This window comes from Gracilinanus agilis, chromosome 1 (genome assembly GCF_016433145.1).
Source record: "Gracilinanus agilis isolate LMUSP501 chromosome 1, AgileGrace, whole genome shotgun sequence".
Taxonomy (NCBI): domain Eukaryota; kingdom Metazoa; phylum Chordata; class Mammalia; order Didelphimorphia; family Didelphidae; genus Gracilinanus; species Gracilinanus agilis.
Genome location: NC_058130.1, coordinates 477,365,476 through 477,390,418, shown reverse-complemented (window position 1 = coordinate 477,390,418; position 24,943 = coordinate 477,365,476). Strand labels below are relative to the sequence as shown.

Genomic DNA, 24,943 nt, shown 5'->3' with positions numbered 1-24,943 from the left:
GAAAATGACTGAACACCAAACTGATGCAGAGATTAACAATGACTTATTTAAGGACTCATAGTTACTGAGGTTAAATTTGAAATCAGATCTTTCTAACTCTAGGTCCAGTGCTCTATCCACTGTACCACCTAGCTGCCTAGAATAAGACAAATGTTTTTGGACCTGGCCAATGTAGGAATTTGTTTTGTTTGACTATGCATGTTTGTTATAAGGATTTTTTTAATGTGGGTTTTTAAATGTTTTCTTTTTTAAAAGGAAAATTTATTTTTGCCAATTAAAAATAATATTTAATAAAAAATAAGTCTATTCAGAGAAAAATAAGAATCTTTTTTTAAATTATAACCTTGGGACTCCACAATTCTTTGCTCTACCGACCCTAAGCCCTCCCTTTGTACTTCCCATGCTTAGTCAACCATTTAGAGAGCAAAATCCACTTTATTACAAGAGGTTAATTTGGGGGCATTAGGCATGTACAAATATGCAAATTATAGATACTTAGCTTAGTCACAGAATCCACTTGGCATAATTTAATGTACCAGTCCAGATTTTTCCATTCTGACTTCATGTGTGTCAGATAATTGGCTTTCTCTTAGTGTCTCAGGTCCTGATGAAGCTAGTGCTTTCTTTTGAATGTCTCTTTGAACAAAATCTCCATTTCAAAGACCAAAAAAAAAAAAATGGACTGCCTGTATACCTTTGAACTCTGAGTTGCTTGCTTTTTTCCCTTTTGATTCTGTCTCCAGATCCATTCATTCCCTTCTTTGAATCCTTGCTTGATCAGACCAATTGACAGTCAGTTTATAAGTACCTACTATGTGCCAATTACTGTGGTAAGTTTTTGAGATACAAAGAAGGATAAAAGACAGTCTTAGCTCTCAAGGAGCTCACAGTCTAATGTGGGACACAATATGCAAAAAAACTATGTACAAACAAGATTTATAGATGATGATAAATTAGAGGTATTAAAAAAGAGAGAAGGCACTAGCAGGAGGAATTGGCAAAGGCTTCCTCCAGAAAGTGGGATTTTAGCTAGCACTCGAAGGAAGCCTGGCAAACTATGTAGCAGAAATGCCGAGGAGGAATATTCCAGACATGAGGACAGTCAATAAAAATTCCTGGATGGTAGAATGTCTTATTCGTAGAATAACAATGAGGTCAGTGTCACTAGATAGCAGTGTGTGTATGTGGGCATGTAAGAAGACTAGAGGGTGGGAGGGGGTGGAGCAAATTAAGAACATGAGAAGATTTTATATTTAATCCCAGAGGTGATAGGGAGCCATGGAAGTTTATGGAGGGTGACATAGTAAGACCTGTGGTAAAGATTTATCACTGGCAATGGAGTAGAGAATGGACTGAAGTGGTAAGAGATCCCTGACAGGCAAAACAACCAGCAGGTCATTACAATTAACAGGTGAGGCAATGAGGGTTTACACAGCATGGTGGCAGTGTCAGAGGAGAGATGGGAGTGCACATGTGAGAGATGTTATAAAAGTAAAGTCTTCAGGTCTTGACAGCAAATTGGATATGACACTGAGGTGAGTGAGAGAAAAAGGAATGGAGGACTCCTTCTAGGGGGTTTAGCCTTGAGCCTCAGTGACTGAAAAGATGGTGGCACCCTCAAAAGTCCTAGGGAAATTGGATTTTGGAGGGGGGAGAAGATAATAAATTCAATTTTGGACATGCTAAGGTTATCGAGATGTTCAATAGGCAGTTGGAGATGAGTGTTTAGAGGTCAGCAGAGAGCTTAGGACTAGAGAAGTAGATTTAAGAATTCTCAGCATAGAGATGATAGCTGAATCCTTGGATCTTATTAGATTGTCATGTGAAATAGTTTTTAGAAAGAAAAAAGGAGAAAACCCAGGATAGAGCTCTCTGGGAAACCCAAAGTTAGCAGGCATGACCTAGTCCTAGATGGAGATTCAGCCTGAGCAGTGGTCATCTAGATAGAAGGAGATCCAAGAAAGAGTAATGTTACAAAACCCTTTTTCTTTTTTGCTGCATAAGAGTCCTGGGATTAGAGTCAGGAAATGGAGCTTCTCCCTCCCTTCCCCCCCACCTCCTGTTCTGCTCCTAACAGACTGGACAAATCCCTTTACTTATTTTAAGTATTAATATAATTTTTGGTACATCGTCACAATCCAACTATGAGTAATAGGTATCTAAACCCTCTATTTCTATAGCGTGTTTATAAATATATTTATAACTCTTGTGTTTGTTGTAATAGGTTAACTCCCAAATATTTTGTGCATTTTATAGTTGTTTTTAATTGAATTTTTCTTTTTCTTCTTCCTTCTTTGTTTTGTTAGTACTATATATAAATGCTAGTAACTTTTGTGGGTTTATTTTGCATTCTGCCACCTTGCAGAAGCTAGTAATATCTCAATTCATTCCTTTGTTGATCCTGAGATTTTTGAGGATTTTGTCATTCTTTGCCATCCTCAAATAGGAATAATTTTGTCTCTTCTTTGTCAATGTTTATATTTAAGCTTGTTTTCTTGTTTTTTTTATTAATGGATTTTTTTTTAAACCCTTACCTTCTGTCTTGGAGCCAATACTGTGTATTGGCTCCAAGGCAGAAGAGTGGTAAGGGTAGGCAATGGGGGTCAAGTGACTTGCCCAGGGTCACACAGCTGGGAAGTGTCTGAGGCCAGATTTGAACCTAGGACCTCCCATCTCTAGGCCTGGCTCTCAATCCACTGAGCTACCCAGCTGCCCCCTAATGGATTTATTTTTAAAGTATTTTTCAATGGTTACATGATTGATGTTCTTTCCCTCCCTTCTTCCCTCCCCACTCCTGGAGCTAACAAGCAATTCCACTGGATTATACATGCATTATCACTCAGTACCTTTCCACAAATTCCTTATTTTCTTCTCTTAGCTTAAGTTCTTAGGCCTACATCAAATAGCATTAGATGGAGAATGTTTTGTCTTTGTTTAGACAGTAAAAATTTTCTAGGGTTTTACCATTTCAAATGTTAGACCTTTCTTTTAAAGAGTTCTTTTATGCCTATGCTCTTAAGTTTTAAACACAAATACCAGTTACGTAAATAAGTGCTATAGTTTCTAAAAGGTTTTGTTTTTCCCTGTATTGCAGTAGTCATATTTTATCTTTGTTGTCTTAATGAAAAATCATGTGATTAATTGTTTGTGTGGTTATGTTAAAGTTTCTTGTTTTCTTAGTTTGGATACTTTATATCTTTTTTTATTGATGCTGATTTTACATATTTGATGTGATTTAACTTGGTCAACTTGGTGTGGTCAAATTGGAATAATTTTCTGCATATATTGCTATAGGATTGTTGCTAGAATTTAATTTTCAAACATTTACATCATAAAAGTTAAAATTTATATGTTGCTTTGTGGTTTCAAAAGTACTTTTATATATGTTATCTCATTTGATCACAACAATCCTTAAGTGTAGGTATTACTATTATTATAATTTTACAGATGAAGAAATTGAGCCTTAGAGAAAGTCATGTAACTTATCCAGATTCATAAATGTCTGAGGCAAGATTATTATTAAGGCTTTACTGGTGGCAGGAACAAGGTCTATCCATTATGTAACATAATATTAATATTGATTAGTGAGAGTAAAATGGAAGTCTCTGTCTCTGCTTTGCTTTTTCCAAGATTTAAGTATAAGAACCATTTTTGTCTCAAAAAAAGTTTGGTAGAATGTCTTCTGTTACTATTTTTGAAAAGAAAATTCTTTAACATGAATATTAATTGCTTTTTAAATATGAATTTACCTGTTAACCTATCTGGCCTAATACTTTTTCTTCTTCAGTAGTTTATTTCTAAGATTAAATTATATGAAATGTCTTTGTCTTTTGGATATTTTACATCTTTGTAGATATTTATTGAATTTCTTCAAATTTTTACTTTTGCTGGTATATATAGTCAGATTTGAGAATTCTTACTTTTCTCTTTTTTTGTAAATTCATGTTAATTGTTTATTCTAGTAAATGAATTTTCCTTTCTCTGTATTGATAAAGTTAGTTGATAGTTTATCAATTTTGTTAATATTTTAGAAACCTAACTCTTAGTTTTGTTTTTCAATTCTATAATCTTTTATTTTCAAATTTACCCATTTCTCATTTAATTTTCAAGTTTTCTTCCTTTATGTACTTTTTTTCAGGATTGCCAATTTGTCAATTTTTTTTAGATGTTTAATTGCATTTTTGGGTAATTCTCTTTTTTTATGTCTTGTTAATATAATTCTCTCTCTCTCTCTCTCTCTCTCTCTCTCTCTCTCTCTCAGTAGTGGTGTTGTATAGTGAAAGTCTTTAGCATTAGGAAGATCTGAATTCAAGTCCCATTTTGGAAAACTAATTGTATGATCCTAGGCAAATGTTTCAACCTTCCAATGTCATAAGAAACTCTTTGTTGTTCATTCATTTTTCAGCTGTGACCAATGCTATATAACATCCCTTGGGATTTTCTTGGCAAAGATTTTGGGTTGCTCAAGGTAATACAACTAATAAGTTTTTGAGGCTAGATTTGAACTCATGATGATAAGACTTTCTGATTCCAAGCCCAGTGTTTTATCTGCTGTACCACCTAGCTATTCACCCAAGCAACTCTATAAGACTAAAAAGTATAGCAAAGATGCCTATCTGGTTTTTATTATTCTCAATTTATTAGATTAAAAAATATCTTCATTTAATTCCTTGATTGCTCTTCTGAGTTACTCTTGAGGCTCCAAAAAATTATTGTGTGAATCACATTCACTTTTATCTTACTCATCCTATTACTGTCATTTCAGCTGACCTAACAGAATTCTTAGTAATATTTTCACTCTCCTGAGTGATCTTGCCTCCGTTTTCTTTGTATGAGGTATAACATATTTCATACATTTTATAAAACATACTGGATTCCTTCTTTCTTGTACCATAACTTATTCAATAATTTCTCAATTAATGGGAACTCATTTAATTTTCAGTCCTTTACTACTACAAAAAGAGTAGATATAAAGATTTTGTTATAAACAAGTCTTTTCTGAAATATCATTGTGCCTTAAGAAATGATGAAAATGAGGGTTTCTCTGAAACCCAGGAAGATTTGTATATACTGGTACAGAGTAGAGGAAGCAGAATCAGGAGAATGATTTCTTCAAAAACAGCAATATTATAAAGACAAATAACTTTGAAAAGTCTTGGGAACCCTGATGAACAAAATGATCAGCCATGATTCCAAAGGGCTAAAGATGAAGAATGTTACCAACCTTCTGATGGGGAGGGAGAGTAAGGGGCTGAGGAACACGAATTGATTAAGGGCTTACTCTGGGTAGCTGGGGGAAGCACTGGATAAAATGTCGGGCTTGGAGACAGTAAGACTCCTCATCAGGAGTTCAAATTTGGCCTCAGGCTGTGTGACCCTGGGCAAGTTGCTTAAACCCTGTATTGCCTCAGTTTCCTCAACTGTAAAATGTGCTAGAAATGGCAAATCACTGTGGTATCTTTGCAAACAGTCAGACACAACAGAAAAAAAACAACAAACCAAACATCTACCTATCTTTCTATCCCTTAGAGACAGCTTTAGATAACAAAAATGAACAAGGTCCATGGACTCAGGGTAAGGATGAGAAATTAGGGCATTGCTGCGGAGATTCCATGATAATTAGACTGTTCCTTTACCCTTTATAATCCTTTTCTTCAGAACTCTAAATCTACAATAATTTTTGCAAATGACTACTCTGAGTCCCTAGAATAACTACCTTTAATAAGAATTAGTTGTAGAGGGAAGCAACTTGAGTTACTGATGAGAGGAGTACTCTAGGAAACTGTTGAATTTGTGTCACTACTCCACTTTTTTCCACTTCTTTCTATTTTCTATCCATTTCCTTCTGTTTGTTAGTGAAGGCTACCTGGCTACTGGGTTTTGGAAGAGGAGAACCAAAGGTAGCAACAGTCAGACTTATGGGGCCTTTCCTTGCCCTGGGACTAGAAATGCTCTTTTCCACAGGTGGTAAGGCATTCACAGGTAGGGGGCATAGGATTATCCCTGACCAGTTTTCAGAGTATGGAATATAAAAGAATGCAGGGCTAGGACAAAGGATGCCACAAATGAAAGGTTATTGAGTTTATCTTCAGTTTTTGTTTTATTTATTTATTTTTTTGTATTGCTTTGGGGCATTTTTTTCACTTTTCCCGCATTTTGAGAGTCATGTTATTGGCATGCTGAGGGAATAGAGTATAGAGTTGTTATATATTGTGTAATTTGAATCTGTTACCCTAAAAACTGGGATCCCCAGCAAAACTACTATTCTCAGCATTCTACTTATTTCCTGTCATTATGTGCTGATATGGACAGGATATAAATTGGGTGGAGTTCGGTGTCTAGCCCTCTTGCCTTCCTGTCCAGGCTTTGATGGAGCGGGGATTTTGAACAGGTAGAAAAACTTAGTCACATGGTTCTATTTTGTCAGATAATAAACTTTATAAAAAATAATACTTCAAGTATGGGACATTAATTTAACTCTTACAATAAAAGCTCCTTTCCCTCCACTGTCTGATCAATATTTCTTTATATAATTTCATCTTCATAATAACATTGTGAGGTCAATGACACAAATATCATACATCTTTTAAGATGAGGAAACTGAGATTGAGAGGATCAAGTGACTTTCCCAGAGAAGTAAGGTTAGTTAGTATGAGAGACAGGATTCAAAGTCTCCCCAATTCCGGCACTTAGCACAATACCTGGTATATAAATAGTGTTTAATAGATGTTTATTGATTCCTAGTCCACCATTTTGTGAGACCAACCTTTCACAGAAAGGCATTGTAAAACTCTCAGTTAAACAAAACCACTATAATCAGACTGTGAAAGATCACTGAAATATTAAACACAAATAATTCACCAATAAACAGTGCTCTCAAATCTCAGAAGCAGCTTTATTCACTAGAAAGAGTTAATATTTTACTCAACTGGTAAACACAGAAGAAATTAATGCTCAAGTTAATGCCCTAGGAGTTGACCATTAATTTGATCTAATGGTCAAGTTAATGCACCACCTATATTTGTAGAACACAAAGGAGGGGAAAAAACCTCTCGAGGTGCTTTAAAAAAGCTTTAAAATAGTTGTCAGGTTTTTGGCTTTGGATTTCTGGGTTTAAGGGGTGCTAGTTCAAAGTCTTTCATTGATTGTCCTACTCTGTCTCTCTAGATGTTTGTAGAACGTGTTGTTTTTGTTGTTCAATAGTTACAGTTGTGTAATTTCCTAAGTTTCTCTTGTTCAGTTGTGTCCAATTCTTTGTGACCCCATTTGGGGTTTTCTTGCCAAAGTTATTGGAGTGCTTTGCCATTTCCTTCTCCAGCTCATTTTACAGATGAGGAACTGAGACAGCCAATGACTTGCCCAGGTCACACAGCAAGTGTCTGAGGCTAGATTCAAACTCATGAAGATGAGCCTTCCTGATTCAAAGTCTAGGATTTTATCTGCTGTACCATCTAGATGCTTTAAGGGATGAATAAGGAATAGTTGAACTAATTATAATCAATGAATGTAACACAATATTAATTTTCCTTCCAGAAGGAGTAACCAATAAGAATTTAGGGAGCCATAAGAAACCATATGTAAGATGAAACAGTAAAGAAAGCAGCCCTGGAAGAGCATTATTTAGGAGTACAATATAAACACAGTCTCCCTGGAGAAGCAATGCAACTCTAATTACAGACAATTAGTGTTAGAAGTCACACATAGCACCACAGCTAAAGGATACATTGTCCCTTTTTCTTAACAAGAAAGAAACTGATTTTGGGCAGTTATAGGAGGGATTGTCTGGTTATTTTTTATGAAGTGTCTGCCGGGTCAAAACAAACCATACTAATAATTGGTATAGTAGATATTGTGGTGGCAGGGAAAATTGGGATCCGGAGCTCTAAGGATTTGCTATAGTCAGTCACCCTCATTCTTCAATGCCTTGCCTCAGTTCAACTCAATAGCTGGTTGTTGCCAGGCAGCAACTGTGTACAGTAGGCACAATTTTGTGGGAATTCTCTCTGCTTTCAGTTTCTAGGTACAGCTAGATTTCTCAGCTGAAATGCTACCTTAAGCCCAGAAGACTAGTCTTTTAACTTAAAGCATGGGGACTTCAGCTCTTTTATGGAGTTAGACCCATTTGGACTAGGGGGGGAAAAACAAACCCTATTTTCTTCCTAAAAGGAGAGTCTTTCAATTGTCAGAACATAGGTTATGCTAAAAATTTTTCCTATCCAAAAGGACAGGCATGTCTCGATGGCTCAAGATCTACGTTCTTTTGGAATATAGGACAGGTAGCCAGCATTGAAGCAAAACTAGACACTGCTTCCTTTTCTGACCAAAGGCATGTTCTCTGTTCCAAATTGTTCTCTGATTTAGAGACAGTAAATCCTCATAACTCCTTTTTAGTGTGTATAAATGCCAGACTGCACCCTTTCAGAATCATTTTAAGAGCTTCCTTTTTAGTAAAAATCTTAAGTGTGCTTTGGGTTTGGCGTTCCTTTTTTTCCTCTCTCCAAACCTAAGATTCTTTTTGGCTTCTATACAAATGAATGAAAAGGCAAAGGGGCAAAATACTGTAGATGAAGCCACCTTCTTCCTCAGGCTCTTCTTCTCGACTTTATTCTATTGTATATTTTATTTTTTATATTATGTATATATATTGTATTGTATTTGTATTGTATATATTTTATTAGACTGCATATTTTGCTCAAAACAAGTTTTAAGCCTCTCTGTAACTATTCTTTTTCCTGTGATACTATTCTCTATAATGTTATTTTACTCAAAGTCGTATTTTTGTGGAACCAAATAGTTACCTTAGGATTGAATATGCTTTTATCTAGTACAGGTATATTTGGGGTGCACAGTCTCCTTCTACTCAGTCTGGCACAGGTTAAAAGCATTACATTGTCTTTTTTAGGTACTCTAGATTTTCACTCCTCTTCTATTCAGCAGACTTTTCATCTCATTCTGATACTAAGGGCCCTTCTCCTTTCTAGCTAATTCATCCTCTTTCTCCTCCTGAAGTAGATTCAGCTCTTTTCCTCTTAGCTACTCAGGTCCTTAGATAACTATATAATCATTTCCTGTCTGTCTCTCAGAACTACCCCTCATTTAGCCTCAAATTGAAATCATTTTCCTTATAGCTATTTGGCCTATCAGCTTGACAAGTGTTGCCAAGTCTCATCTTTAACAGTTTTTTTTTTTCTTGAGCTTTCAATTGAGACAACAAATTTGCCTCAAAAAGGGTGTTCTTCTCCTTCACAGTTTCAAAGAAAATTCCCAGAGGAGGAATTTAGCACTTTCAAACTTAGTTTTTCCTGTGATTGGTAGTATACGTTTCTGAGATATGTGGGCAGAGTTGAACATTGAATTTGTATTATATCACTGGGAAAAAAAGTGGTTTAGAGAATTTATATGTGACTGTATCTTATTTTCAACTATATCCACCATTTTCCTTACCCCTGAATAATCACTACTTTTTAATGGTGGTAGATTTCCCCCAGAGTTTTTGGGCCCTATGAAATACCCTAAAAGGGCTGCCTAGTGAGCTTTAAGAAATGGCAAATTGCCTAATTTCAACACTTACAAAATGCAGTCAGCTGTGAAATGGAACTCTTAAGTGTCTTTCAAAAAAACATGTAAATCTGAACACAAAAAGAAATGCCAATAGGATTAGAGTAGTCTCCTAATTTTCTGCTTTATCCATATGTAGTGACCTTGCACCATTCTCTGTTTAATTAAGGCATGGTGGGAAAATGGTGAAGTTGAGCCATTTTAGGAGAGCTATGAGGTCATTTTGCTACATAATGTACATGTGGGGTCAGTGATTCAAGGTTATTGTTTTTGAACACTGCAATTAGATTTTAAAGGCTGCGTATTTACCTTCAATTAAAGTAAATGTTAAACCAAATCCTTCTGTTGGTCCAACATATTTGTGGAGGCTTAAGTTAATGCCGTTTACATTATTTTGGAAAAGTGAAGTACAGGATGATGTGTAGAGGAGAAAAATCTAGAACTGTATATTTTAGGCATACTCCAAAAATAGACCATTTAATATGAGGTTGTGACTTTTAGGGAAATACTATGGTGCTCTAAGAAGAAAGCATGAAATTAGCCAATTTTATTAAGCACCTTTTATGTGCCAAGAACTGTGCTAAACAATGGAGGTCTATCAGAGGAACTCTAATGTGAATATCTGATAGAAAGAAAGTTAGGAAATAAGTCTTTGGTCACTCTATGAGCTAAGATTTTTGAACTGTAAGGAACCTTAGAAGTTATCTGGTTTAAGTCACTTATTTTACAGCTGAAGAAATGGAGGCTCAGAGAGATTAGATGATTTGCCCAAGGTCCCAAAACTAGTGAATGGCAGAATTGAAATCTGAACTCCACTCCTCTGACCCTTCCCCCCCCCCCCCGCCCCATCTTTATTGCACGATGCCAGGCCTTGAGTTGTTAGGACCTGAGTTCAAATCTGAATTCTGATACTTCCTAGCTGTGTGACCCTGGGCAAATCATTTAACCCCTTTTGCTTAGCCCTGGCCCTTCTGCCTTAGAGTTGTTACTGGGATAGTAAGTTAGGGTTTTAATAAAAATGAAAATAATAGGTACTATCCTTTTGACCTGACAATTTTAGACGAAACTGAGAAGAGCCCTGTGAACCAATCAGAGGAAAGTGAGAAGAACAAGAACTTATAAAATGATAACATCCTATAGAGGCAAGATTTTGAAAAACTTTAGAACTTCAAGCAAAGCAATGATAAATCATGAGTCCAAAAGAATGGACCAGAAAACTCATCATTCCAGAGACTATAAGACTGATCTTAGACTTCTAAACCCTTCAGTAGCCTCTGCCCTTGTGAGTGATGATTGAAAAGGGGAGCAAAATATCCTTCCCAAATTTTCAAATAAAGAAGATCCAGAAGCCCAGCCAATTCTTCATTTCACATCAGCTTCACTTCCTTATATTTGATTCCACTGTCATCATCCCCCTGACCCCTGGTACCTTCTCCATCCCTCTTTTCCACCCTGCCTTTTAGCTTCCTTTTATGTCTCATCTTCCTCCTTTGGACTATAAGCTCCTTGAGGTCAGTGACTTTCTTTTTCTTATGTGTTTCTTCAGATCTTACAACAGAAATTGAAACATAGTAGGTACTACATAATAGGTAATAATATTTTATTGTATGATGACACACTACTCATCTAACTGAGAGGTAATGAATTTAAATTAAAATATAGTTTTGGTCACTCAACTAGCAATTGTTAAATAGCTACTATATGTTAGGCATGATGCAAAGCAATATGCCAAACAAATAAAGGCAAAAAGATTGTCCTTATTCTCAAGGAGTTCACAGTCTAGTAGAGAAGACAACACAAAAAAGGAAGCTAAAAAGGAGGGCACAAACACAATATGAAGGATAAATTGGGGCATTCTTAGAAGGAAGACTCTAAGATTAAAGGCTAAAAAGGCTCCTTTCAGAAGGTAGGGCTTTAGCTGAGCCTTGAAGGAAGTCAGGGAAGCCAGGAAGCAGAAATGAAGAAAGAGAAAATTCCTTGCATGAGAGATGGCCGGAGAAAAAGCTTGGCATCATTTTGTGCGAAGAACAGCAAGAGTGTTGCTAGATTGAAGAGTATGTGGAGGGGATGAAAATTTAAGAAGAGTGGAAAGATAAACTTGGCAGAAAGAGACATGTTTTTGAACATAGACAATGTAGGAATTTTTTTCTGAACCATGAAGCTCTGTATTTAGAGTTTTATTTTCCATTAAAAAAGAAAAAATATGTATATATATATATATATTAAATGAAAATTTAAAAATGATGAATTAAATGCAAAAATAAAAAACATAGTTAAAACATCATTAGTTTTTGTACTAGAAGTCAAATACTGACTTTTTAAATGAACTTGTTTAATAAAATACAATAAAAACATATAAAAGGGAAAGTAGAACATGGGGAAATAGTCATCCTATGTGTAATAAAAGTCATAGAAAAACTGCTTTAAACCAAGCCTAGTCTTATTTAAGGATCTAATCTTGCTATTAATAGCTTTACTATTATTTTAAATTGCTATCAAGATTTGTTAAAAAAAGAAAGCAAAATAAAGTCTTCAACTCTACTGTCTATGAAATTCTCTCATAAAAATGAAGAAACAAATTTAAAATATAATGGAGGAGGCAGCTAAGTGACGGATAAAAAACCAGGCTTGAAGACAGGAGGTCCTGGGTTCAAATTTGAATTCATATACTTCCTAGGTAAGTGACCCATGGCAAGTCACTTATCACCAGTTGCCTATCCCTTACTGCTTTTCTGTCTTGGAAATGATACTTAGTATAAATTCTAAGACAGAAGATAAGGGTTTTGTTGTTATTTTTTTATAATGGGAATCTGAGAATTTTATAAACAGTTTCTTACTGACTTTCAACCTCTAGAACTCAGTTCCTTAGTTTAATTCAAGCTAAGTTTCTTGAGATATGAGGAAATACTTTTAATATTCAACATTTTGTTATAAGATTAATATAAAATAGGGATTCTTACCCTGGGGTGAATACACATTCAAGGGATCTCTGAGTCAATTTTAAGAAGTCTATGAACTTTGATGGAGAAAAAAACAAATATGCATCCTTCTTTTCACTAACCTCTAACTGAAATTCAGTATTTCCTTTGGTAATTTAAAAGCATTATTTTGAGAAAGGGTACATTGGCTTCTTCAGAATGAAAAAGGGGTCTGTGACACACAAAAAGGTTACAAATCCCTGCTTTAAACTATAGTGGGGAAAGGGGAAGCTGTTCTACTGAGACTAACCCAGTAATCAGTGAGAGTTTTATTGATGCAGGAGGATTAGAACAGCTGCACACAATTTACTACCTCATTCTAAGACATTGATTCTTAAGGAGAATTAAATGACCTCCTGAATTCTGGGCAGGAAAGAAAGAGCAAGGCAACAATACACATTCAATCTGGATAGATAAAATCATCACAAGTTCAAAGAAGTAGGACATATTCTTAGAAATCTGGTCTGTGATCAACTTAGAAACCCAAGGTAATAATCTGTTACTCCCTTTACTGAGGGCTATAATTAAAGACCTAACCTCTATAAATAGAAGGGCACTATTTTCTTCCCTGTGCATGCACTTTCTGTTTGGATACAACACTGTGTATACATTTATATGCATACATTGCTACCTATATAAAACAGTTATATAACTTAAATAAGAGTTATTGGTAACTCTTGCTTTTATAAATGGTTTGTTCTTTTTCTATTTTTTAAATTGCATTCCAAGTTCATTGATCTCTTCTTTTTTATTTTGTTGATATAAGCAGTCAGGGGTATCAATTCCCATGCTGTCCCCCACCCCCACAAGTACTGCTTTGGCTATATCCCATAGATTTTGATATGCTGTCTCCTCATTGTTATTCTCTTCAATGAAATAAGTAGTTGTCTCTATGATTTGTTCTTTGACCCACCAGTTTTGAAAAATTACATTATTTAGTTCCTCATTTATTTTTAATTTCCATCTCCATGAACTCTGTGAAGATGGGATTAACTCTCTCCTCACCCACGTTTAGATTTAATCATCAGAAGCATATACACCCCACTTATCTTTAAATATAGGGAGGTCTGTGATACACATGTGCTACAGTGGGTGACAAATCAGAAACCCACTGAAGGCCCTCTGGGAAGTCCTAAGCAAAGCTATAGCTGCAATTAGTCTATGTAAAGTGGAAGGAAGGCACAGGACGTGATGAAAGGAATGGTCTTTAAAAGTGGGAAAAACTTCCTGTGACTAGGTCTTTTGCTTTCAAACTTGACTGTAAAGGAGGTATGGCTTGGAACCTTGGACTACTCTTGGATTTTCCCTTAGAACTACCATGTGGGTGAGTGAAAAAGGCTAACTCCTTTTCTTGGATTTTCTGGAGGTACTAGCCTCCAGAGAGGCCCCTTGTCTTGGAGGACACCTTGTGGCTAAAACCCTTGTTTAATTTACCTCTGGGCCCCCTTTGCTGGGGCCTCTGAAGCCCTGCCTGGTTCAAACTGGGCCAGAGTAATTATCTACTCTCTCTCATTTCCTTACTTTCACTCTTTCTCCTTTTGTAAAAAAACTACCATAAAAAGTCATCCTGACTTGAGTAATATATTTTCTGTGACCACATTGTTATACATTTAGTACAGCCTTTAATTTTTAGCCCTTACAACTCTTTTTAATTATAATTTTTAATCACATGATCTGAAAAAGTTGCATTTATTATTTCTGCTTTTCTGCATTTGTTGCTATGTTTTTATGCCCTCATATCTAGTCAACTTTATATATGTACCATGTGCTGATGAAAAGAAGGTATATTCCTTTTTATCTCTCTTCCATTTTCTCTAGATATCTATTAGCTTTAATTTTTCTAACATTTAATTCACTTCCCTTCTTCCTTATTTATTTTTTGGTTCAATTTATCTAATTCCCATATGGGAAATTGTTTTTATAAATGAAAAATGAGGCCAAACTAAAATAGGATAGGACTTTAATAATGGTCATTGAACTCACTCTACCAATTCAGGTTGGAATCTTCTTAGCAACTTACAGTCTTGGAGAGAGGATAGCTTAAGTAACCAAGCTCAAGGTAATTGGAAAAAAATGAAATTTAAAAAAAAGTCACATGGCCAGTTCCTCAGAGTTGGTACTTAGTTGAAGCTAAGTCCTCCTGCCACCTATTCTCTAGCCCTTGGTTCTCTATAGCACAAAGTTTTTCATAATAAAAATTAGGAGAAATTTGAGATATGATGTGCAATTCTAAGATTAAAGATGAATACAATATTATTTTAATCTGTCTCTAATGAATATGTCTCATATTGCTGCTTCAAAGCATAAGATCAGTTAATCTTTCTCACTGTAGTTGCTGGAGTTCTTGAAGAAATAATTCAAAATACTTAATTCCTAAGTAGAGTTATTTTGTCTGCTAAAGAGTTCTGATGATGTAATTTTCTTTTAGTCCTTATCTCCTAGGCCAGTGATGGGCAAACTTTTTAAAGAGGGGGCCAAAGGAAAGGAAATGGCTCATCTGTCAGTCTGTTTCTAAAAGCAACTCTTTGGAAGTTTCATTGTATTGTATCCTACTTATTGTATTCGTCAGATTAGGAATAATGTCCCATGGCCAGATAGAACATTTCAGGGGGCTGCATCTGGCCCGAGGGCTGTAGTTTGCCCATCACTGTCCTAGGCACTACCTTCCTTTGGGCTTTGTTTCAGAGTCATTTGTGTGATGTACAGTGGAATATAAATAAATTTTAAACCATAACATTATTCCCTTACAGTTTGTGGATCCATCGACTGATAAGGAACCTTAGCATTTTAATCTCAAGAAACTTCTGTTGAGTGTTATCTTGTGTGCAATTAAGGAGATAGAGAAGCAAAAGAACATGTAAGTAAGTAGGTCAGTTGAAATAGGAATCTGTGAGGGTTTAGCTCCTCTTTTTGTGTTCTGGTCACCCAACAACATCTACTCTCATCTCTTACATTTGTAAGGATTTTGAAAACGTTGCCATAGAGAACTCATTTGTTCAGACAGTCAACAAAAATAGACTCTGGAGTTCTCCTCACACGTGGGTCCTAAGAAAGCTACACTAGCATCATAAGTTTCTGGTTCTTGCATAGATTCCTATCAGCTCACTCAGCTGTGCAATTTCTGGACATAGAAGCAGGCAAAGAACTTGGTTTGAGGAGAATCATAATGAAATATAATAGAAGTGTCTTGGTGAGAGGTTGGAACATGAGTCCAGTTAGTTAAGTATGTGGGGAAAAATGTTGATTGGCTTTAGAGAATTTTAGAAAGATCCACCAGCATCAACTACCTCCATTTTGTTTCATCTCCTATCTTGGCTTTATTCATTGACTCTTCTCACAGAGTCTAATGAGGCACAATGCTGAAAAGGAAAAAGACCTTCTACCTATCACATAGTACAGTGGATAAAGCCTGAAGTAGGAAGACCTGAGTTCAAGTTCAGTCTCAAACACTTGATTTAGCTCTGTGACTCTGGACAAGTCATTTAACTTCTTCCTGCCTCATTTCCCTCCACTGTAAATTGGGGGGTCATAATAGCACCTACCTTAAAGAGATTTGAAGACTGAGATAATATATTTAGAGTGCTTATGCCTGGCACCTAAAAAAGCATTTAGCAAATGCTTCTCCCTTCTGTTCCCTTTCCTTCTCTTCTCTTTTAGGTCATGTAGCCCCAAAGAAATGGGCCTTCATCTTTTTTTTTTTTTTTTTTTTGGTCTTCATCTTTAATCTCTGAATTTATTCTATTCTAATTTAGGTGAAGGGAGTGGAGCCTCTGTGACCTTCCTCAGCATCCTCAGCATTCCGGACTGGATTTTACAGCCAGTTCAGCATCAAAAATACCTCAAGGAACAATGGAGTAACCTTTTGGACCTATGCTATTGGAATTTAGATGAAGATTCATTAGGTAGTCATGATGTATCGGGATATGAATTTAATGTTACCAAAGCCATGAAGGAGCTGAACTAAGTTTTGAGTCAATTCCCCCAGGGGTGTGATGGCGGGTTATATTTGTACATTTGTTTCTATTATATCTTGCCTACAAAGGCAATAGTGGGGAAGACAGGTGTTTTGGTCTGACTAGTCAGATCAAATGCCTTGTACCAAGTGCTCCTTGAGGGTAGGGACAAATTAGTTTTTGCATCTCTAGCACATAAAACAGTGACTATCCCATAGTAGGTATTTAGTAAATTACTCATTTCTCCATTTCCCATTATCCAAATTTAAATTTTATTATTGTATGATTTTGAAGAACATATGTTATCTTTGGATTGCCATTTCCCAGCTATAGATGCTAGCTATATATGTTGTTAACTTGAAAATAACACAGAACTACGAAAGTAGTCAGAAAAATCAAGTCTTTAATCAGGAAAGGGATAAGTCCAATATTTGGCCCTTTACTCAGAGCCCAGTGCCAAAATTTTTACAGTTTACACCCTGGGACTCTGGGGACATTATCTCTGGGAGTGACACTGTGCTAGATGACAACTCTGAAGTGGGACAGAATTTGGGGGTCTTTTATGCCCTCTGGAGAACCTGGTACGGCAAGCCTGCATAGACAAACTGCAAGCAGGCTGGAAAGAGGTCTGCAGCCAGCCTCTGGGGTATCAGAGAGCAGTCAGCTGTAACAATTACAAAGGAAAGGGTCAAACTAAGAGCTGGGCTTCCTGAGAGAGGACTGTAATACAATGGGAGAAGCTTCTAAAACAGATAAAGAAACTATGTCCACAGATCCCACCGACACTAGGGTCCCCAAACAGTTTAAGGTCTGTAGTTCAACCCAAAACAGGTGTGCCTGGTACTGGGGTTTCTCAAAGGGTATGGGTAAACTTGGGGTGACCAGATTTCACGTTGACAGTATGCACTACTCTCCTTCAGAGATGTCATGAGAATAAGCAAAGTATGGCTTGTTACTCTCTAGGAAGATAGGTACCAGAGAAATAAGGAGGATAGAATCTAAAAATATCTACTAAAAGACAATCTTGCTCAGGACTTTCAAATGAGCAATTGCCCTTCACTGATTAATTTGGAACTGATGATCTTATATTTAATTCTGCATACATTTCAGTTTTTAAGAAACTTAATGGCAACTAATTTGCAATTGATGATTCATTTCATCCTGTCTTTTTCCAAGCAGAAGTTCTACTCACAGTTCCCTAATTGTGAGATCACTATCAATCATGGTGCAAAGTTTAGACGGCAAAGTGTCTAAAATGACAGATACCATTAAGGCCCAAGGGAATCAAGAATTTGAGCATCTCATGAGAATGTTAATTATCAGGCAAATAGCTTTTTGTTGCAAATATCTTGAAGAATAACAGAAAGGACCAATAATGGCTGTGTATAGAATAAGTGATGCAATTTTTTTTTCTAACCAGTTTTCTCTCAGTTCATTTTTTCACCTTGTAGAAGGATTTTTTAAAATTATTTTTTCTTCAATTATGATTCTGTTTTATTGACCTTAAGAAGCTAGAAGAATAAATCTAAGTGGTGACTGCATCCTAATTCTAATCTTTGCTTTTTTTTCTCTTTATTTGGCATTGATGTACCTCATTTTTAAAATATTGAAAACAAAACACCAAGCTTATGGCATCTGAGAGAATTTAAACATTTTAGTAATTACATAGAAATCAACAAATACACAGTATAAGATAAGCAATTTCAGAGGAGCTCATTTAATTTAAGGTAGCTTTCCATTGTTTATCCTCTGTAATCTTGCAGATTTCCAGGTAGGATGCTACCTTGGTTTCTCCTAAAGTCTTATTTTCAGAAGAACAATATATTAAAAGGAGCAATAATATGGGTTTGAAAAGACACCCACACACAAGCATATTTTTGACTATATGATGTAGTGGCTAGAGAATTTTTCTTATAGTCAAAAAGAACTGGTTTCAAGTCTTGTTTCAGACATACAAAGGTTGTGTGATTCTAGACAAGTTACAGATGTCCTCAGTGTCTCAAACAACTCTCTAAGATTTACTTTGATGATCTATATAAGTGGTTCCCAAACTTTTTTGGCCTACCACCCTCTTTCCAGAAAAAATATTACTTAGCGCCCCCTGTCACATACTATCACCGCCCCGCTTACAGTTATTCACCACCCCCAAATGTACGTGTGGCCATCACCACTCCTCTGGATTGCTGCAGCACCCACCAGGGGGTGGTGACACCCACTTTGGGAATCACTGATCTATATGGATGAAGGGAATTTCCTCACCAAAGAAATTATACCTCTGGATCTAAAAAAACCATGAAGCAGTAGGTACAATGTTGAGTCTGGACCCAGGAAGTCCTGAGTTCAAATTCTTTCTCAAACACTAATTGTATGGCCCAGAGCATGTCACAATCTCTATCTGCCTGAGCTTTTTCATTGTGAGGATCAAATTAGATATTTGTAGAGTGCTTTATAAACCTTGAAGCTATCCTCCTCCTCCTTCTCCTCCTCCTCTTACTTAACCTCCTGAACCTCAGTTTCCCTATTTGTAAATTAGGATTATTAACACTTAACCTACCTCATTGTGTTCTTATAGAGATTAAATGAGACAATATATGTAAAATCAATTTTTAACCTATCATACAGTAAATGTGCATTTCATTATTGTTTTTATTATTTCTTATACTTCATTCATATTTCCTCACAAGGCCTAACATAGTACAAAACAAGTGTATCATGACATTTGATTTTATTTTTCACAGAAACCTTCAGAGACGGTTTTTTAAAAAAAATCTTAGGACTTTGATAACTACAGGAATGGTATAAATTCAGTCCTGTGCCTAATGAAGGTCCAATAACAAGAGGAGATAATTTTGGATTAGATGGAAGTGGGAAGAGGCAATTTAAATTGGCAGCCTTCATGTCATACTTCCTAGGCAACATCCCATTTCACCCTTCCATAAAGTGACTCTGGTTCTGAGTACATCACAGGCATTCGATATTTTTCAATTGCTGACTAGCTCATATGTGAATTGTTCTTTTCTGTCTCTGCAAAGGAGCTCTTCTTTGGGCATTTGCAAAGTGAGTCACCGGCAAAATCGACTTCACAACTTATTTATAACATTGTCTTCAGAGTACAAGAATAATCTATGATTTTAACAGCTTGTATTGTGAGGGAATTCCTTTTACTTACCAATACCTGAAGTCCATCTATGACTTAATAGATACTTCCTAGGGAATTGCTTATGACGAAAGAGATTAAATAAATAACTAAGAGCCGTACAACGTGTGAAGTGATTCAAAACCTGGCCTTCTGGACTCTAGTTTGGTTCTCTGCCCATTATATTATTCTATTTCTTGTCTTTATGATGGTGTTTATATGGTTAGAACACTAGACCTGGAATCAAGAGGGTCTGAGTTCAAATCTGGTCCTGCATTTAGTAAGTCAAATGACTGGGCAAGCCCCTTAACCACAGCCTGCCTCAGTTTCCTCAACTATAAAATGAGAATAACGACAGCATCTACCTCCGAGGGTTATTATGAGGATCAAATGATACAATATTTATAAAGCATTTAGCATAGTACTTGATACATAGTAGATGATAATAATAATTATTATTATTATAATTATTTTAAAACCCTTGCCTTCCATCTTGGAATCAATACTAAATATTGGTCCTAAGGCAGAAGAGCGGTAAGGGCTAGGCAAAGGGGGTCAAGTGGCTTACCTAGTCATACAGCTAGGAAGTGTCTGAGGCCACATTTGAACCCAGGACCTCCCATAACCAGGCCTTACTTTGAGCCCACTGAGGCACCTTATTGTCCCTATTATTTTATAATTAATGGATGTCAAGTTAAGAAAGGCAGACACTTTTTTTTTCAGTCCTCCTCCTTTCTTGATTCTGCAAGTACCCTCTTACAAAGCAATGGTTTAGTTTCAGGAGTATAAAAGAAAAAAAGAATAGACATTGCTTGACTGAGAATTAAAAATCAAAGTAATGACTTGCATTTTTTCAAGTTTTAATGGATGTGTTAAGGAAAGAGTAGAAAAGTCTCTGTTGCTTCAGCTGCCAACTTGCTGTGAAGTATCAAGGCTCACCCACCTGTGATCTCATGAAAGCTGGCTGCATTCAGGCTTGAGAGCGAGTCTTCACTGAATACAGCCACATCTTTTTATGTTCTGCACAAAGAGAAAATCAGTCATCCGACAGAGTAGGAGAGGCTGGGCCTCTCTTGCACGGTGTATCTTTCTTACCCTCATACCAAAGATGATGAAATGAGATTAAATCCAGTTTTATGTTTTAGAAATTTCTAGTGAAAACTTAATTGAAGTTCAGTTGTATTCAGTTTAGCATTCATTAAACACTCTCACTGTGTTCAGTGCTGAGAACACAAGGACAAAAATCAGAAACAGTCTTTGACCTCAAATAGTTTATATTTTGCTGGAAACTCAACATGTCACCACTGAGGCAGCTGGGTGGCACAGTGGATAGAGAGTTTGGCTGAAGTCAGAAGGACTCTTCTTCCCAAGTTCAAATCTGGCCTCAGACATTGACTGGTTGTGTTACCCTGGGAGAATCCCTTAACCTTGTTTTCCTCAGTTTCCTCATTTGTAAAACAAACTGGCAAAGGAAATGGCAAACCTCTCCAATGTCTTAGGCAAAAATAATTTCAAATAGGGTCAAGAAGAGTTGGACATGACTGAAAACAATTGAACAACAGCAACAAAAACAGACCAATAAATACAAGATAATCGGAGGAAGGGGAAAATATTCTGAAAGAGGGCTCATTTGACTTGAGCTTGGAGGGAAACTAAGTTTTCTGAGAGATAGAGGTAGAAGGAGCTATAATCTAAGTATAGGGGAGAGATAATGAAAAGGCAAGGAGAAGGGAAATGGAATATGGAATGCTGAGTTCAGGAATTATCTAGAAGGGCAAGGGCTAGAAAATCACAATTGACCTATTATAGCTAGGGAGTGTATTGGATACAGCATTGGGCCTAGAGTCAGGAGATGTGAGTTCAAATCCAGCCTTCGTAAATGACCCAGTTTTGAGTTAGTAGCATTTGGATACCTTACAGAATTACAGAAACTAGCAGTGGGAAGGGACCTTACAGTCCATTTACTCTAAATCTATACTTGATGGAGCATACTGTGGAGATTAAAATTAATATGCAAAATACTAAATATTATATTTATGAATATTTTATTAATAATAAACTAACAAAAGAGACTAACTAAAAGGTTATACTAACCAGCTAGATCCCAGGAACCAAAGAGAGAGAGGGAGGAGTTACAGCCAACTATAAAACAATAACATGACCACACGAACGTGGAGGCGCAGGGGAGAAAAAAGGGAATTTTGTGAAAACTAAGGGACTTATGGGGGATGAAGTCTAAGGTTCTAAATTTCCATTTATATAATACTCATTGATTTCTCTGTGAGTTGTGCAGGTGACATTCAACTATTCCAGGGAGAGAAGAGCCAAGCTAATGGAAAGATGCTTTAAGAAGACCTTTTCAATCTGTGCAAATGTGTGAAAGGTGGCCAATCAATTTTAACATGTACCAAGTAATGTCTTTAGGAATTTTTTTCCACATTCAGTATGCAAAATGAAGAGCCTTTCGTCATTTTTTAAATCATACCACAGGAAAGCAACTTATGATTCATTATTAACTGTTCTTTGAGAACCAATCTAACTCTGAAACAATAAAGGCCAACAAAATATTAGACATTAAGAAAGATCTCAAGTATAAAGGAATCTTTTCCAAGGCCAGAGACCTATATGTTACACTGTTTCTTGAACTCAATAATTCATCCATGTCATTGTCTCCATGACTAAAATACTCTTCCTTCTCATCTCCTATTTTCCCAGAGCTTAGCTCAGGTACCACCTCCTCCAAGATCTTCTTTGGATACCCATTGATAGAACTGTTCTCCATCTCATCCTGAATTTCCTTTGATTTCCTCTGAAATTTTTGTTTGTTTGTTTGTGAATGGTCTGTTCAAGGAAACTCTCTATCAGTGCTGATCAGGAACTGTTCTGCTACACATAGTCTGGTTGTTACCTAGGGCATGGAGAGATTAGAAATTTGCCCATGATAATATTGCCAGCATGTGTTTTAGATGGCACTTGAACCTAAGTCTTCTCAGCTCTGAGGCCAGCTCACTGTCCATCAAGAATACTGCTTCTCTTTTTCCTTTATATTTCTTTCACACTCACCACTCCCTGCACATATTATGTCCCAGTATATCATAAGCCCCTTCAGGACAGGGACTGTTTAGTTTTTGTCTTTGCTCTACCCAGAGGCTAGGACAGTGCCTGGCAAACAGTTGGTACTTTATAAAAGCTTGTCAAATTATACTGAATTGAATTGACAGGAAGGTAGGGAATTTCGCTGTTAACAAGGTTAGCTCACTGATGTTAAATATTTGCTGATCTCACAGAACCACAGAATTTTAGAGCTATGATTCTATTAAGTCAGTGAGGATTTGTCATATAATTCTATGCCCTCCCCTTACTTGAAAAAGCCGTTTCTCAGCTTTGTATTTGTGCCACTCTTGGCATGGTCTTTGACCTCCAGGAGAGCTGAGATTGCGACTTAGAGCAGAAGCAGGTCTTAACAATCTTAAAGTGGTTTTTAGAGGAGGTAGTAATTATCTTTCCTTCCATGCCCAGGGTGCATTTCTCAGGCTTTTCCAAGAGTCACTGGGAGAATTGACTTGAACTGAGATGTTGTCTAATGCTTAATGGCAGCTAGGGGATTATGAAAAGTAGGTGCTCAATTAGTCTGGTCTCCTTTTCTTTCTGTGTCCTCATCTACACAACAGGGGCCAGGAGGTAGGAGGATTAACATTTTTTTTTTACTATGTGCCCTTGGCACAGGACAACGCAGCTGCAAAAGAGTGAATCAAGGTAGGATGAAAACATCATGAGTGAAGGGTAGAGAGTCAAACAGAATGAAATACTTCTTTCGTTTAGAGAATGTCTTGATCCAGATTTATTCTGCTGTAAATATTATTGAAAGCACATAGATTCACTTCTTGCTCCAACCTACTTCATTGGGTGTGTTTCTGAATTTTAAAACATCTTAGGCTTTTGAAAATCGAATATATATTGTATCTTTTCTTGATATTTGGAAGACTTAAATTTGTTTTAGGTCTTAGTGACATTAAAGTCTCTGATTTGGGGATCAGCCAGTTTCCTCTGCATAAAAATGTAACCTTTATGGCAGACAAAGTCAATCTGGGCTTAGTATGGAGGGCCTGACAATAGTAATACTGTACTGTTTCACCCATCACATCCAGGTTTCCTGGGGAATAGAAGACTATGACAAATTTCAAACTCACATTTAATTCACTTGCCAGATCCAAGATTTAAAAAAAGAAAAGAAAACAAAACAAAACAAAACAAAACAAAAAAAAACTTGGGATGTACAAAATGTATATTAAATTTTTAAAAGAGTAACTTTTGCTATGGGAAAGGGAATAGGATACTCTATCTCCTCCTGGCATTCATACAGTTTCTCCAGACTTGTAACACAATTCTGAGGTTGAACCCTTTCTTTCCCATACCACTCCCGGGAAAAGAACTCAGGGCCCTTCGAGATTCCGCCAGCCCTTCCTTTTGACAGGTAAAATCTAACATGCCTTTGGGACTATCCAATAGACTACTTCTAGTTCTGTTGTTTATCAGTGTTACAGACTGCCCTGACCAGCACACAAAAAAACTTTTCAAATAACTGTCAAGATCTCGATACATTTTTCTTACTAGAAGAGTCTCAGCTCTTACTCAACAAGGACTCAAAGTAGAGCCACTGAATTATTTTTCCCTTTTCCCAATCTCTGGGTAAAGGCAAAATCTCCTCCTTCACCCTCCCTGTCACCCAACTTCTTCCACTGGACCTTTTGACATCTGAGGACAAATGCTCATATCTTCTCCATTCCTCACTATTGCTAGCCCATGCAAACTCTAGTCAAGATAAGCCCCGACAGGGCACTAGAAACCTTGAAAGGAGAAGAGCAACGCTGACATCTGCTGCCACCATTCTAGCCACAACACAGCAGAAGATAATATTCCTTAACTATTTTTTTTAATTAATGAGCATTTATTTTTCTTCTCTTCCCTTTGGCAAATTTTGAACTTACATTTAGTTTCCCTTGTTACCCCCACCCAAGATAAAAAAAAGCATGGAATGTACAAAAAGTATATTAAATTTTTTTTAATTTAAACATTTATTAATATTCATTTTTAACATGGTTACATGATTCATGCTCCTACTTTCCCCTTCACCCCCCGCTCACCTCCCACCCATGGCCGATGCACATTTCCACTGGTTTTGTCATCTTTCCTTGATCAAGACCTATTTCCAAATTGTTGGTAGTTGCATTGGTGTGGTAGTTTCGAGTCCACATCCTCAATCATGTCCACCCCGACCCATGCGTTCAAGCAGTTGTTTTTCTTATATGTTTCCTCTC

The 24,943-nt window shown here is 36.5% G+C and overlaps 1 pseudogene; it reads left to right on the top strand.

The window, feature by feature from the left end:
- Positions 1-1,068: 1,068 nt before the first annotated feature.
- LOC123253084 overlaps positions 1,069-24,943 on the top strand; it is a 27,522-nt pseudogene continuing 3,647 nt past the window's right edge.